At 37.0% G+C, this 15329-nt stretch overlaps 1 protein-coding gene across 3 annotated transcripts in view; it reads right to left on the bottom strand.

Moving 5' to 3' along the window:
* Nucleotides 1–14899, bottom strand: part of KMT2E (lysine methyltransferase 2E (inactive)) — a 98864-nt gene extending 83965 nt beyond the window's left edge. For all 3 annotated transcript variants that reach the window (XM_060020278.1, XM_060020279.1, XM_060020275.1), the window contains exon 1: nucleotides 14552–14899. The gene's annotated coding sequence lies outside the window, so the exon portion shown is untranslated. The remainder of the gene's footprint in view (nucleotides 1–14551) is intronic.
* Between the last annotated feature and the right edge of the window lie 430 nt (nucleotides 14900–15329).

The raw sequence follows: 15329 nt of genomic DNA on the forward strand, positions 1-15329 counted from the left end.
AACTTTGACATCTCTGCCACAAAACTAGCTTTGAGATCTCCAGCAGATCAACCTCCTGAGCACTGTTTCCTTATCTGCAAACAGAAATTTGACTACATTAACTCAAAAGACTGTTACAGCTATAAGGCCTCTTATACACTAATCTCTTCCCTTCTTAACTTCCCAAAGAATATATTAGTTACATTTTTTTAACCACTGGTTTATATTTTGACACACTTTTTGAAAACAAATGTTAGATATACAGCTTCCACAAATAGATGATCTACTTCACTCTATAGCAAGAACTGAAATATTTATATATTAGCTCTCAAAGCTTGGAACATAGTGGCTAAGATACCACCTAAGTTATTCTCGCTTAAACCACACTTTCTTTAACACATTTAATCCTCTCCTCTCCTTTTAGATGAACGTGAACATACCTTAAAAACAAAACAAAAAAATCTGCCATTAAAGAATGTTAGTGACTGATTTCCTTTTGGAACCTTTTTTTAATTGCTTCCTTCTCCCTTATTACTCTAAAATCTGGTTGTCCTTTAAGGCTCAATCCTCCCCATTATTAGTCTCCACGAATCTTGTATATAACCATTAATTCCTGATTTCCTATTCCTAGCCATCTACAAGATATATATCTATTCAAATACCTGCCATCACTACAAAAATCAAACTGAATCTTTTTCACACATCTTCTTCCATTCCATTTTTTATTAGTACCCTTTTCTCCCAGTGCTCTTTTTAATCGTTCTTTTCTCTAGTCTATTACATTTGCTCACCCAGTCTTCTGTGCCTCCCCAGTGTTTCAGATTCACTCTTCCTCAATTTCTGTGGCCCACACCACGATCTTCATCATCTGAATAATTTCCAACAATCAACAACTCTTCCAGCTTATCACTATCAAGTTCTGAGTACTTTGTCTCCAAACAATGGAAGAAATCTTGAGTGTTAAGCATTTCTCCCCCCAGACTATGGCAACTATTCTTTCAAAATATAATGAATTCAAATTCATTCATTTAACATACTTATTGCGCATATACTATTCCCTAGATACTGTTCTAAGTGCTGGGGAATGAGCAGTGAACAAAATTAAGCTGCCCTTCCTTCTAGAGTAATGAAAACAAAACCAAAAATAAACAAATGGGACCTAATGAAACTTAAAAGCTTTTGCACAGCAAAGGAAACCATAAACAAGGCAAAAAGACAACCCTCAGGATGGGAGAAAATTAAGTTGTCCTTAAGACACCTCAAATGAGCTATGACAATCTAATATAATCAAGGGTATCTTAGAATAGTTTTCTTAAGTAACTGCCTTGGATTAGAAATTTGTGTATTCTCATTACCTTGCCAAGAACTAGTCCTTTTTAAGGATCAGTGGAAAGCTATGATGATTTTCAAATGACTTGAATTAAAATTCTTGATCAGTCACTCTTTAGCTATGTGACCCTCAGTCTCTCTAGGCTTCTCAAGAAAAATGGGTAAAAGATCTACCTGCAGAGTTGCTGTGCAGAGAAAATAAGATATGTAAATACACTGTAGATACTCATTTATAGATGTCAGTGTTGTGCCTCTTAGAATTAAAGCTATGAAGTTTATATTTTCCAATCCAAAGATAATTTAATCAATTCCAGTCAAAATATCGTTGGCTACCAAGGACATACAAATGGTGAAAGAACAAATGGTTAAAGAATATATCTGTTTAAAATATTTACTTTTGGGCTTCCCTGGTGGCGCAGTGGTTAAGAATCCACCTGCCAATGAAGGGGACATGGGTTCAAGCCCTGGTCCGGGAAGATCCCACGTGCTGCAGAGTAACTAAGCCAATGTGCCACAACTACTGAGCCTGCGTTCTAGAGCCCGCGAGCCACAACTACTGAAGCCCGTGCTCCACAACAAGCGAAGTCACTGCAATGGGAAGCCCACGCACCGCAACAAAGAGTAGCCCCCACTCGGCGCAACTGGAGAAAGTCCATGCGCAGCAACAAAGACACAACACAGCCAAAAAATAAATAAATAATAAATAAATAAATACATTTAAAAATTTACTATCAGATCTTAAGTCTAAAATAAGAGTACTTTAATTTCTAAGTATCTAACAACCTACAAAGTCAGCAAGAGACCAAAATGAATAAAAAAAGGAAAAATACTTTCCATGTTTAAACCGTTTACTTTTATGGAATTTTTCCCAGTCCTTTGATCCCAGGGCTTACAGTATTCAAAGATCAGCTTCCCCCTCTTCATATGTTAATATGAAAACAAAAACCAAAACCTAGAAATGGAGGACTGGTGTATTACTACTAGAGAGTTGAAACTTAGAGAAAAAGTCTATGCATCTTACTCAAAAATGAATTATGGCACTAACAGATCTAAGTCTCTATTAGAAAAGCTTTTAGAGGCATATAATCACTGAGAAATTTTACAATAAAGAAAAAAATAAAATGTCAAGAATGAAGTTGGTAGATACAACGAGTTCTATAGTGGCCAGTATATTTGCTATAAGACAGGCTGCACCCACTTTCACTTTCAAACTTCATTGTAAAGACCTTTATGTGAAGAGATTAAATGAAAAATAATCCACATGTACTGAGCTGACCAGCCACTCTTATAAAAGTCATTTGAACATGAAGAAGGAAGTTGCTGTGTGAAATCAGGGACCGAATTAGAAATACTTTTGCCCAAATCCATAATGAACAACTTACTTCAATCTATAAGAAGCATAAAACTGAAACTTCTTCTAAGTGATAGTTTAGGCTATACCAGCAGAATGTCTTCCGAAATCTCCACCATGACTCTAGATTAAATTTAAATGATAAATATCACAGCTTCTCAGATACTCTCAAAGTAAATACACAACAAAAGAACTTTCGTGTTTTGGCACAACCACACCACATCCATAAAATCTTCCAGTTTTAACACGAAATTAAAAAATCATGCAGTTACTACATTAATGTATAACTAAAAAGTTACTACTAACATAGAGCAACTAGGTTACAACATACCAAACAATTACAGGCTGAAATTTGAAAATGAAACAAACTGATCCCAGGTATATTGGACAACACAATCATCAGCTATTTCCCTTAGGAAATATGTGCAAGATCAGCAAGCCAAAATTAGTAGCTACCATGATGCTTCCACATAGAGGGCATTCAACTATCTGCCACTAAATGAATCTAATATATAATACTATCAGAGTTAGAAAGGTCCTAAAGAAGAGTACAATTTAAATCTCACAAGATAACAAAGGCTATTGGATCTTAACATATCAATGTATCTGTTAAATTCTAGAGACAAATGAAATCTGTCATTTCATCTAGGTAGGGTCATATAAACCCCATTGGACAAACCTGAGTCTAATTTTGAAAGAACATTTTTAAATCTACAAGATACTAAATGAAAAAAGAAAGTTACAGAATGCAGTTAAGATCCATCCTGTTTTGGATTAAACATTGAAATCAGGATTTATATACAAAAAATAGGGACTAGAAGTTTGAGTTCATCAAAGTCAGTCATTTAACATGGAGAATCACAAAAAAATTATATATAAATATATATTATTATAAAGACTGTATTTTTAATTTATAATATCATTCATCAATATTTTGGTGTCAAGCCGAAATATTTTTTGAATATGGCTCCCCTAATTCGTATTCTGGGTTCTCGTTCTTGTAGAAACCATATCTATAATGTATTACCTATGGTTTTTGGTTTTAGATTATTCCAAGGTAAGAAATCACCTAGACACTTGTGCAGCCGTGTGAATGTAGACTTCCTTCTAGATTTTTTCTTATTTTTCCCCATAATCTTTTTTTTTTTTTTTGCGGTACGCGGGCCTCTCACTGTTGTGGCCTCTCCCGTTGCGGAGCACAGGCTCCGGACGCGCAGGCTCAGCGGCCATGGCTCACGGGCCCAGCCGCTTCGCGACATGTGGGATCTTCCCGGACCGGGGCACGAACCGGTGTCCCCTGCATTGGCAGGCGGACTCTCGACCACTGCGCCACCAGGGAAACCCCCCCATAATCTTTTAGTTGCCTTACCAATACCTAACTTGACAATTTTCTTCAGCAATTAATTTGCCTTTATCAAGTTTTCCAAAGCATTTAACTTAGTTTTCATTTAAACAACTCTCTCTTCACATGCACTTATCTGTGTTTTATGTAATACCTAACTAATATAAACACGAGACAAGTACAATGGGATTAGCCAATTTGGGAACAAACATGACTATTGTGAACATTCAACTCAACTAGTGGCAGCAGCACAGAGTAGTTTATTTACATCATTCAACATGTAATGGGCATCCGTAGTTTTTACAGAAGGAATATTAATCCTGAAGGTTGGTTAAATGAAGGTTAAAGAAGCTTCTACAGCATCTACATAAAACACCAAAAGAAAAATACAGAAATTAGAAACAGTCATCACCTCAGCATAAGAGAGAAGCTAAGGATGGGAGTCAGAGACTCACTTTTTTCCTGAAACAACTATAGCAGCAACAACTTATAGAGCTTACCAAGATTTTATACGTATTAACTCATAGAATTTCAAAACAACTCTATATCAACTATATTCCAATTAATAAAAAAGACTCTATAAGATAGGCTCTATTATTATGTTCATTTTGCAGATCAAGAACCTAAGGCACAGGTAAGTAACTTGCCCAAGGTCACATAGGAGTACAACTTAGTTTGAATGCAGTCAAATTAAAGCAGCGTGGTTCGAGAGTTTCTACTCTTCACCCCTCTGCAATACTGCCTCTAAAGAAGTACTGAGTTCTTTTAATAAGCATATATTAATTACCTTCATAATCTTAACAATTTTAAGGAGTAAATAAGCATGTCCTAATATATCACTCCCCAAGGGTAATTTTTCAGTGGCTCTTCCATAAAAGCCACTCTTTTATCCTGGCATTCAAGACTCACCACAACTTGATCCCAATTGGTACTGCTATAATTCCAATCCAAGACTCTTCTAGAAACCAAGAGATCATCTTGAATTGGGATACAGAAAAGCACAAAATATAGAGTCTGACACATGACACTGCACAAAGACCAGTATTTCCTCATTTAGAGAATCCAGATGCCTGGCTTCTCAAGAGAAGAGTCAGCATGGTTTCAGCATGGAAAAGTATAAAGCACCAAGCATCAGGATCTAAATTTTAATTCTTGATCAACCATAATCTAATATGATCTTGGGAAAATTATTTAACCTCCCTGGGGCTGAGTCTACCTGTAATATAAAAGAGCTAAAATAGTGTAAAAATCAGCTGAGACTAGTACTCAAATGCAAATTCAAGGCCCCTCCAGATGTGATTATGTAGGTCTGGAATGGGGCCCAAGAATGTTCATTTTAATAAGCACTCCATGTAAATGATACATGTGGTCCCTGGGCCACAATAAGAATATTTAAACAAAAGATCTCACAAGTCAATTATAACTCTAGTTTCTTAACTTTAGTCAATAGGGTGCTACTTTACATGTCCAGATTGGGGGTCTGGGCCTAAAAGAAAATCCTCTAATTCATCATGGGACTTGTTTTTGCACCTTTCCCTCTATACTTTTTTAAAACAACGGGCTAAGATTTGGTAATGCTACAAATTGAACTTTCCTTCTCTTAAGATACAGTTGGATACAGTTGATTCAAATGAGTTTTAAGTCAACAAAGCACCTGTAGAATGCTACAAATCCACTGTATCATCTTGTTAATCCTCACTATTCTCAAATATGATCATCTTAATTTTTCTCAGAAGGGAATTTAAGTTTTACAGAATAAAATCTCCACTCTCTAAGTATTCACAACACTTTTCTTCTACCAGTCCCTCTGAAAATTTCCCAAGAAATTAAATTAATAATTTTCATTCAATATGTTACCCAGGACCTGAATCAGTATAACATTCAAATTATCATCCAAATTCACTACCAATATTTTGCTATCAATGAAAGGAAATATGCCAAATTGATAAAAGTGTCATCACAATGTAATTAAAGTCTGAATATGTGTTTTGTTTCTTGTCCCTTTCTTGTTCTTCTGAACTTCTTTACAATGAGTATGTATTTCTTTCATTACAAGGTTCCAAAAATCATACACTGCTTTGACCTAAGGGTTATAGATGTTTGATGCTCTGCTGTATTACCAGCTTACCAACCCCTTTTTAAAAAGCATTGACTTGTGTATATGGGAAAAAAGAACCTGTCTCAATGATTTCAGGAAAAAATATTTTAACTTTAAAAAAATTACTTAAAGAATTTTTTTAATGGAAGAAGGGAAATAGCACCACAATTAAAATATGTATTTTTAGCCTTGTGTTAGAAATCAAACTGCTAGCATTAGTAACAAATCATAAACCTAAACAACTGTTAAAGGCTCATTTAGCAATAATTCTAAAAACTGAATGAGGAATTGGAACTACATCATTTAAAAATTTTTTTAACAATCTAAGTACTTAATTTCTGTGTTCTGAATTTCAAATTAGGCTAGATTCAAGAAACTATTTTAAATCCCATTTGTGTGGAAAACCGTGCAGGAATACTATTGATACTATCTAAATTATCTACACTTTTCTTCCTTAAAATTCATTTATTTGTTGTGATTACAAAAGCAACCTATATGCGTTACAGAAAAACCAAAATGGAAAAAGAAACTCCCACAATACCAATTACCCAGAAACAAACCGCTGCTAAAAACCTTGGTAAATGTGCAGTTACCATAGTAAAAACTTATTCAGGTAAGAATCATCAATAGACACTAAATCTAAGAGAGGAAAGTCTCATGAGGAACAGGATATTTACACAATTTCAAAATATCTCCCCACAAATTACTTAATAATGGCAAAATGAGAAACAGTAACTATACAATGGAGAAACTCCTCAATACCTTTACCAAGCAATCAAAACGAACATACTGGTAGTGGGCAAACATCAAGTGCCTCCAGATGAGAGAAAAACACATATTACTTATCTAGTGTTCCAGCCCAAAGTGTAAAATCTGAGTTTAATTATGAAGAAAACTTAGACAAACCCAAATTGAGAGGAACTGAATAAATATCTAGCCTACCAATGTTATGACAAAAGACTGAGGAACTCTCTTTCAGACTACAGGAAACTAAAGAGACCTAAGAACTAAATGCAATCTACGATCCTGGATTAGCTACTGTACCAGAAAAATATACTAATAAAGGGCATAACTGGGACAACCGATGAAAATGGAATATGGACAATAATCTAGAGAAAAGTATTACACGCATGCTATATTTCCTGAATTTAACCACTCTGGTTACCTAAGAAAAGATGCTTGTTCTTAGGAAATGCATACTTAAGTATTAAGGGCTCTAAGAGGGCATGATGTATGCAATATACTCTCAAATGGTTCAGAATTTTTTTTTTATACGTACAGAGAGAACAGTATGTAGTGACAAAATGTTAAAAATCAGGGGATCTGGGTGAAGGATATAAGGCAAGTTTATACCATTCATGAAACTTGTCTGGAAGTTTGAAATTATTACAAAATAAAAAATTAACACCTAAAAAAAACCCGTTTTTTTGGAAACACTGGTCAACATTCATATATATTTATATATATATATATATATATATATACCATATTTGCATTTTTAAGCTAAAAAATAGGATCATCATTTGATATTAATTATTTAGTTTTAGAGGCCCTCCAAGGTATATCTGAGTATCTGTGGGAAAAAGGCAATTATTTTCAGATGAATTAGAGGTGTTTTTCTTTTGCTCTCCATACAAGGAAACTACTCCCCCCCCCCACACACACACACACACACTCATACCTTAAATACTCACCCCACTACCATCTCCTTAACCAGTCACAGCTAATTAGAGGGATCAAGATGGAGAATACTGGTTCTCTGACACCTTGCCAATTCCTGTAAGGCCCAACTGTACTTTTTCAAATAAGTTCTGTGAGATTTCCCTACAGCCTTATAACAAATCTTTTACTTTAGCTACTTGGAGCTGATTTCTGTTCCTTGCATCCAAACAAATCCTAAAACAGTAGGCTTTTGAGAAATAGAAACAAATGGTGCAAGGGAAACAGCAGCTACTCAAATTAGTCTTTTGTCTGTGCCTCAAAAATAGTGTTTAGGTAGGGGTTTAATGCTAAAATGTAATAAAGCTGTGTCAAATTCAACCAATTATGCAGCTTCATTTAAAGAGAAAAGCAAATAATTCCAAAAGGAACAATCTTACTTTCTCAAGAAGAATTACTATGTATCAGACCAACCGCAGACCCTACTGCCCGGCCATCAATTTATGGCTACCAAAGTATCTTCCCATCTTGAGACTCCCCTGGTGGGGCGGGGTTAAGAATTCGCCTGCCAAAGAAGGGTACACAGGTTCCATCCCTGGTCCAGGAAGATCCCACATGCTGCGTAGCAACTAAGCCCATTTGCCCCAACTACTGAGCCTGTGCTCTAGAACCCACGAGCCACAACTACTGAGCCCACGTACACCTACAGCCCGTGCTCCACAACAAGAGAAGCCACCACAATGAGAAGTGCACACACAGCAATGGAGAGTAGAGAAAGCCCACACATAACAAAGAAGACCCAACGCACCAAAAACAAGTAAATGAATTAATTTTTTAAAAATGTTTAATCATCTTTTGCCACATGATTAAAGATGAAATGGGTTTTCAAATTCCTGAAACTTGTCTTTCTTTAAATGACACACAAAATAAGAGGAATGCAAGAGGTCTCTCTGTAAAATCAAAAATAGAAACTATGACCTCATTATTAGTCTGTGATATAAGAAAAAGTATTAGAAGGGCTTATCTTTCTCACAGATAGTCTCCTGATATGTGAACTTTTGAAAAAACAAACCTGTGTTTTCCGGACAGTATCTTAAGTGATAATGGTTAATTTCCACCACATTCCTCACTTTTTGCCAAAAACCATTTTGACACTAGGCTTTACCTAATTCTTACACCAAACGGTGAGAAAAATGGAAAACATATAGCTCTAAAGTTTAAACTTATTTAGTTTAAATTAATTTATCATGGAAAATTTTGTTAAAGTCTTTAAATAAAAATGTTTTAAGTACTTTTTGAAAATAAAACTCAAAAAAGATTTTAAAAAGTTTTTAATTTTCTGGTCTCAGATAAAATGTTAGATAACATAATTATGTGAACTTGAAATTATCTTATAAATAACACAAACCAAAACTAACTCAATCCCACTGTTATATTACTTAGCTTCTGCCACAGGCTCAGACCTTAAATGGTGCACCCGTGTTGGTTATAACACAGGTGTGATTACTCAATATTATCTTTCTCAATAATAAACCTCAGGACCAAGAATGTTTATACGTTTGGATTAACTCTAAACTGCTCGATCATCTAAGAGTTAGTAGAAAATTATCTCTTCTCCAGTTGTATAAAGAAAGCTGTACTTATCATTTTGTATCTCATGTTGACCTGTATATAGGTCCTTCCTTAAACCCAGATTTCACATTTGAGATAGTTTTAAAACGCAAAAATAGGTATTTTAATTTAAAATGATTGACAAGTAATTATTTACTCATTAAATTATAAATTATTTACTCATTAAAAAGCACAATGTCTGTTTTGATGGCATCTTAATGCAACACACCAAAGAAGACATCTGTGACTGACCTGTTGCATGGAAAATGTCCAACGTCCCTAAAAGCTTAAATAGTTTTGATAAATAACCAAATGAGATTTTCAACAAAGGTATAAAATTTACCTAACAATACTAACATGGCTTTCCTACACAATTTAAAATAAAATTTGATTTATGAGCTATCCACAAGAACTGAACTGATATCAAGCAAAAATACATATCAAGTAAAATATAAAACTATCTTCTTGATTCTGATTTAAGTAAAAAGCGTTCTGGTTACCAATGGTTAATAAAAAACCTCTCATATTCTTAAAGATACAAGTAAGATCTAATTAACCTAGCCTGAGTCACTACCATTTGATTTTTACTGTGGCACTCATCATAAGTGCTCACAATAACAGAAAACAATTTCTTTTGGTCAACTCCTACCTCTTTACAAAATACTCTTCCTTAAATTGCAATGGCAAGACTGTTACCATTAAATACTGTCTACTTCAAAACTTTAGTGCACTAAAAACAATTTTCAACCACAAATATTGCTCTTCCATATTAAATAAATTTTTAGGTAATACAAAAATATTTTTTCGTTCAATATTAAGGAAAAAGGGTGGGATAGGGAGGGTGGGAGGGAGGGAGACGCAAGAGGGAAGAGATATGGGAACATATGTATATGTATGACTGATTCACTTTGTTATAAAGCAGAAACTAACACACCATTGTAAAGCAATTATACCCCAATGAAGATGTTAAAAAAAAATATTAAGGAAAAAAATGAGGCTACTCCCAACATTATTATAAAAGAGGCAGTAAAAAAGAGATAATAAGCCACTCCAATTTTAAACCCAGCCTACAAACTGAATAACATTTACACAGCAATATCTCAAATAGTACCTGTCTTGTTATTTTGCCAGTCAACACAAAAAATAATTTTATCACAAAGTAAAAATAATTCTATATTCAACATTAAAAAGTAAATCTCACAGAATACATGTATTTAACATTTATTCTCACACGTGACAAGGAACAGTCCCTGATCACCCTGAATATCTGAGATGTAAATGTGTTCACTTAACAAAAGCTTTAAATTGAACAAAAAATTGGGCACCTACTATCTGCTAAGAATGAATCCTTTGGAGATAGAAGCTATTTTATATATTATTAAAATATTTAAAAAAAAATAAACATAATGTCTCTTAAGAAGATTCCATACTAATATTCCTTAAGCAGTCTTTTGATAGCTCTTCAAAGTCCTGTTGATTTTATACAATACTTTAAACACACAATGGTAGTATACATTTTAAGTCCCAGTAGTAACTTCCAGAAAAGAAGAGCTGTTAGGATTTATAAAATACATTTTAAAAAATAAAACCATAACCTTCTTTAAGAGTTTGATGCATAAAAATGGGCCATATTATTCTTAGAAATAAGAAACCAATTTAATAAGTTCTAATTTCACTAAGACCACTACAGTATATATTGAGAGGAAGAGTTTCTCCTAACTTATTAATTGGCTTTTTGCCTCACTTCCTCATTTTTAGATTCAAGAAATCCTAGAGCTTACTGCGGTATATATGGTAAAAATTCTCCGGCTGGAAGCAGTGAGGAAAACAGACGAGGCAAAATTGTAGAAGAGTTATCAGAGACCTAAAGACTTGAAGAGAAATGAGAAGTCCTGTAAAAGTTCTAAACTTAAATTGAGATCGAAGGGGTCCTGTAACTTATACTGACAACAAAAGGGAAGCATGATCAAAATGTGGTCTCTAAAATTTGCTCTCCAATTACATTATGATCTTCTACAAATCCACTTAAACAGATAAACAACTAATCCCTCAAATTCAGCTATTCTAAGAACAAAGACCATTTGACTAGTTTTGCCCCAAGGCACCAAATGTTTCAAAACTCTCTGGAAACAAAAATTATGCCTCACCTTTTAATAAATTTGCCTTGACAATCCAAAACATAGATAGTCAATTGGGGTATACATGAATAAAAAGCAAACATTTACAACCATGTTATTTATAAAGTACAATATACAAAAAATAAATAAAAAGCCAGACTCACTTTATAGGAACCAAAAACATATCAATACAAACAAAAAGAAACAAACCACAAAGCAATGAAGCAGGCCAGTATGAAGAAAGCTCGTACGACTGAAGGCAGCTTTTCTTATAATTTCTAACTTGATATTGTTTGTTTGAAGCCAAATAAATCCAAATGCCTTATAAGTCTAGACATGATCAAGGTCAAGATCAACAAAAACGTGTATAAACAGTGTTCCCTCCACTGGCTATATAAATCAAGTTTTCCCAAGAGTATACTAATTACCTACATTAGATAGTAAGTTTAAAGTACCAACCTTCTGAACCACAGATCTTAACCACTTAGTCTATAAAATAAATGTACAATCTTTACACAGCAGTTAGGGATCTGAATTATATGATCAGTCAGAGCATATGACAAATGAGTACTGACCCCGAGTCCCTACACAAACTTTTCCACCACCCACCAACACTTCATCTTATAAAATATTTCAAAGATTCTAAGTAAAGTTGTATGCTCAGTCTTCCATGATAAAACTCCCTAAGCCGGTAACTTCTACTATTATTTTGTAAATTACAAATTTTTCATCAGTCTAATTCATATATGAACTTCATAAATCTCTTATTCCACTGTAAGTATTTTAGAGCAGAATTTACAATGAAATAAGAGAATCATGAAAGGGTGTATCCTCTCCAACCTTTTTAAGTACTACTGGATTGAAAGGCACTCATCTTCCAGTTGCTCCACAATCAGAATGGTCATTAAATGCCATTAATAGCCCACTCTTAGCTCACTGCTTACTTCAGGCCAAAAAAGATCAACTTCCCACTACAGAGATGAATTCTAATCATTCACACTTTAAAAAATAAAGTTAAATGACGTCATTTAATTTTCTGCCCCAATCTGTAAGATTTTGAAAATAGCATAAAATGGATTCAAAACCCTGTTATGATATGGCTTTTATTTAAAGTCTATTAAAACAGACTAAATTCCACATTCCATAATGGGTAAATAAACGGGCATGTTTGGGAAGGAAAAATATCAAGAGCTAGAGCCTTACTTTTTTACTTACATAATTATAACAGAATGCTGTAAGACAACTGTAAGGGAGCAAAGCATGCAGCTCCACTTTATCAAATACACAAGTTACAAAATTCCTCAGGAATGCTTAAATATATGGGAAAAATGGATGCCAAATATAATAGAAGGACAAGCATCTCCACACCCAGTGAAGTAACAGGTTTAGGCTTGTTTGTACAGCTCCCTAAAAATCTGAAAGATTACAAAAACCAAAATTCACAAAATTGGTCAAAAGTTGGATGGGAAACGTTCCACTCTAGACTAAAATGCCTAATCACACAAAATAGGTTGTACTTACACACTTACTAAACATTTTAATTTACTTTGGCTTATTGAATAAAAGACGCTTTGGATTAAACCAAACAAAAACTATTATTTGCCCCTAAATAATTTTTTTTACTATGTAAGAGCACCTGGCCTCACTACTGAAATTTCTATTAAAAACACCTGAGTGTTTTTATTTTTTCAAAAGTGGTGTCATTTTATTTGCCTCTCAGGAAAAAGCCATAAAATTAATCAACTAAGACACAGCATTGTAATTTGCAGTAAAATCAACACATCTCTGTAAACGGTTTGGGGAAGAAAAAAAGCTCAGCCTTTTCATGTAAACATAATAAGCCTGTAATATGCTGCAGACAAACGCACTGCAAGGGGTGTGGAGGACCCGAGCTGATTAGATTACCACAACATCAGCCTGGGGCCGCCATTTTTAGAATCTGTAAAGGACAAAAGAGGGAAATTTCACTTTTTACTGCCCATCTCGGAGATTAAAGGAAAAAATGGACTGTTTTCCAATTAGGTATTGATGTCTCCACCCCAGAGTTGAATGCACCTCACTTAATTCTCTTCAAGGTCTCCAGAACTCCAAACACCTTACGTTATTCACATCTCTAAAAAGGGGGGAAACAGGCAAAACGGGGTTTACTCTATAGCCACTCTAGCGATTTCCCTTTGCCTTGAAACTGCATCGTTCTTAAGACAGAGTCTAGCAAGAACGGATCTCAACGGAGCTAAGGCCGGTGGAAGAGAGCCCTCCGGATTTGTTTTCTCTCTCCCCCTCCCCCGTTTAGCACAGTGAACCGTTTGTTTCTCTTCTGTGTCTGCTGCCACAGTGTTCGTGCCAATCCCTTGGTCAAAATCAGCTTCCCTGAAATGTGCCATATTGTGGCTTCTAAGCCTCCGCTGCAGTAAAGGACGGCGATAATGCAAGAGGAGGGGGGGAGGAGACTGAGAAGGCTGGGTACTGGGGTGACCACCTCAGGGGCGGTTTTACCCTCTCCTGGAGAGGATGAAGAGCTGTCTCGTTCTCCCACAAAGGGAGATACCCAGGGCGTTCTTTCCACCCCCTTCGTATTTATGAGAAAATTAAACCTGAGACTGCCAGGCAAGAAGTGGAAGCAGCAGAAGAAAATGGGGCCTAGACGGGTTCCCAGCACCTGAACGACATGCGGTAGAGGACAGGGAGAGCTGGCAGCTCCTGGGACCACTTCAACACAAACCCTACTAACAGTCACAAGCCTCCCTCCTCACACAAGCGGCCCTAACCCGCAGCCAGCGAGGAGCGCGCCCCCTCCCTAACTCCCACTCTCAAGGGGGTTTAACTGCCAATTTCCCATTCCCCAACCCTAAAACCCGCCATAATGTTCCCTTTCTAGGGACAGAGAAGATAAAGGATAAATTCGATTCAAACAACCAACGTCTTGCCCCCGCCAAGACACCTGAGAGCCAACGTCGACCCCCCCCGCCGGAAAGATAGAGATGCGAAAGCCCCCTACCCCTGGAAACACACGTCCCTCCACCTCGCAAACCCCATGAACTCCCAAGGAGACGACAGGCACTGACCTGTGATGTTCACACACCAGACACCCGAACCCCGTTATTTGCTCGACCCTCAAGGAGTCTGTCCACACCTCCGCGGTCGGACGACCCCCCGACAGCAGCCACTGCGGACTCAGGACCCGGCTCCACACACCCCCTCCCCAAACAGCAGCGCGCAGCCTCTTCACCAGCAACCGAGGAGTAGGGGAGGGGGCACCGAGAAAGTCAACAGGAACGCAGAGGCGACGGCGAGGCTGCTCAAGAGTGTCTATGCCCCCTCTGTTGCCGCTCCCGAACTCAGGTACCGTCTCGGACTCGGCCCCCTGCGCCCGCTCAGTGTCACTGCCTCTCGCTCTGGGAAAATGGCGGCTGACGGCGGCGGCGGCCGCGGCGGCGGCGGCGGCGGCGGCGGCGGCGGCGGCGGCGGCAAGTGCACGGGGCCCGCCCGCCCCGCTCCGCAGGGGCAGAGGGGGAGGGGACGAAGCTGTCCGCCGCCATTTTGCTTGTGGGCTGCCGCCCGCCGTTCCCTCTCCACCGCGGCTAGAAGACAGCCAACTGGAGGCAGAGCGGTGGACAGAATCTCCGTCTATTTCACAAGAGATGCATTCAACAATTCACCGAAGGTTTGGGAAAGTTTCGGTATTTGATGGGATTGGTTCTTTATCCCCTTTCCCTGAGTAGCCCTCAAGTCTGGATATCGGTGAGCTTGGGCGCGCCACTGCTGGGTGGAAGGATAATGATTGGAGGCCCTGGAAAGACACCCCACCCCATGCACTTTCTCCCACTCCCAAAACCACCTCAG

This window comes from Delphinus delphis, chromosome 9 (assembly GCF_949987515.2).
Source record: "Delphinus delphis chromosome 9, mDelDel1.2, whole genome shotgun sequence".
NCBI classification, from domain to species: domain Eukaryota; kingdom Metazoa; phylum Chordata; class Mammalia; order Artiodactyla; family Delphinidae; genus Delphinus; species Delphinus delphis.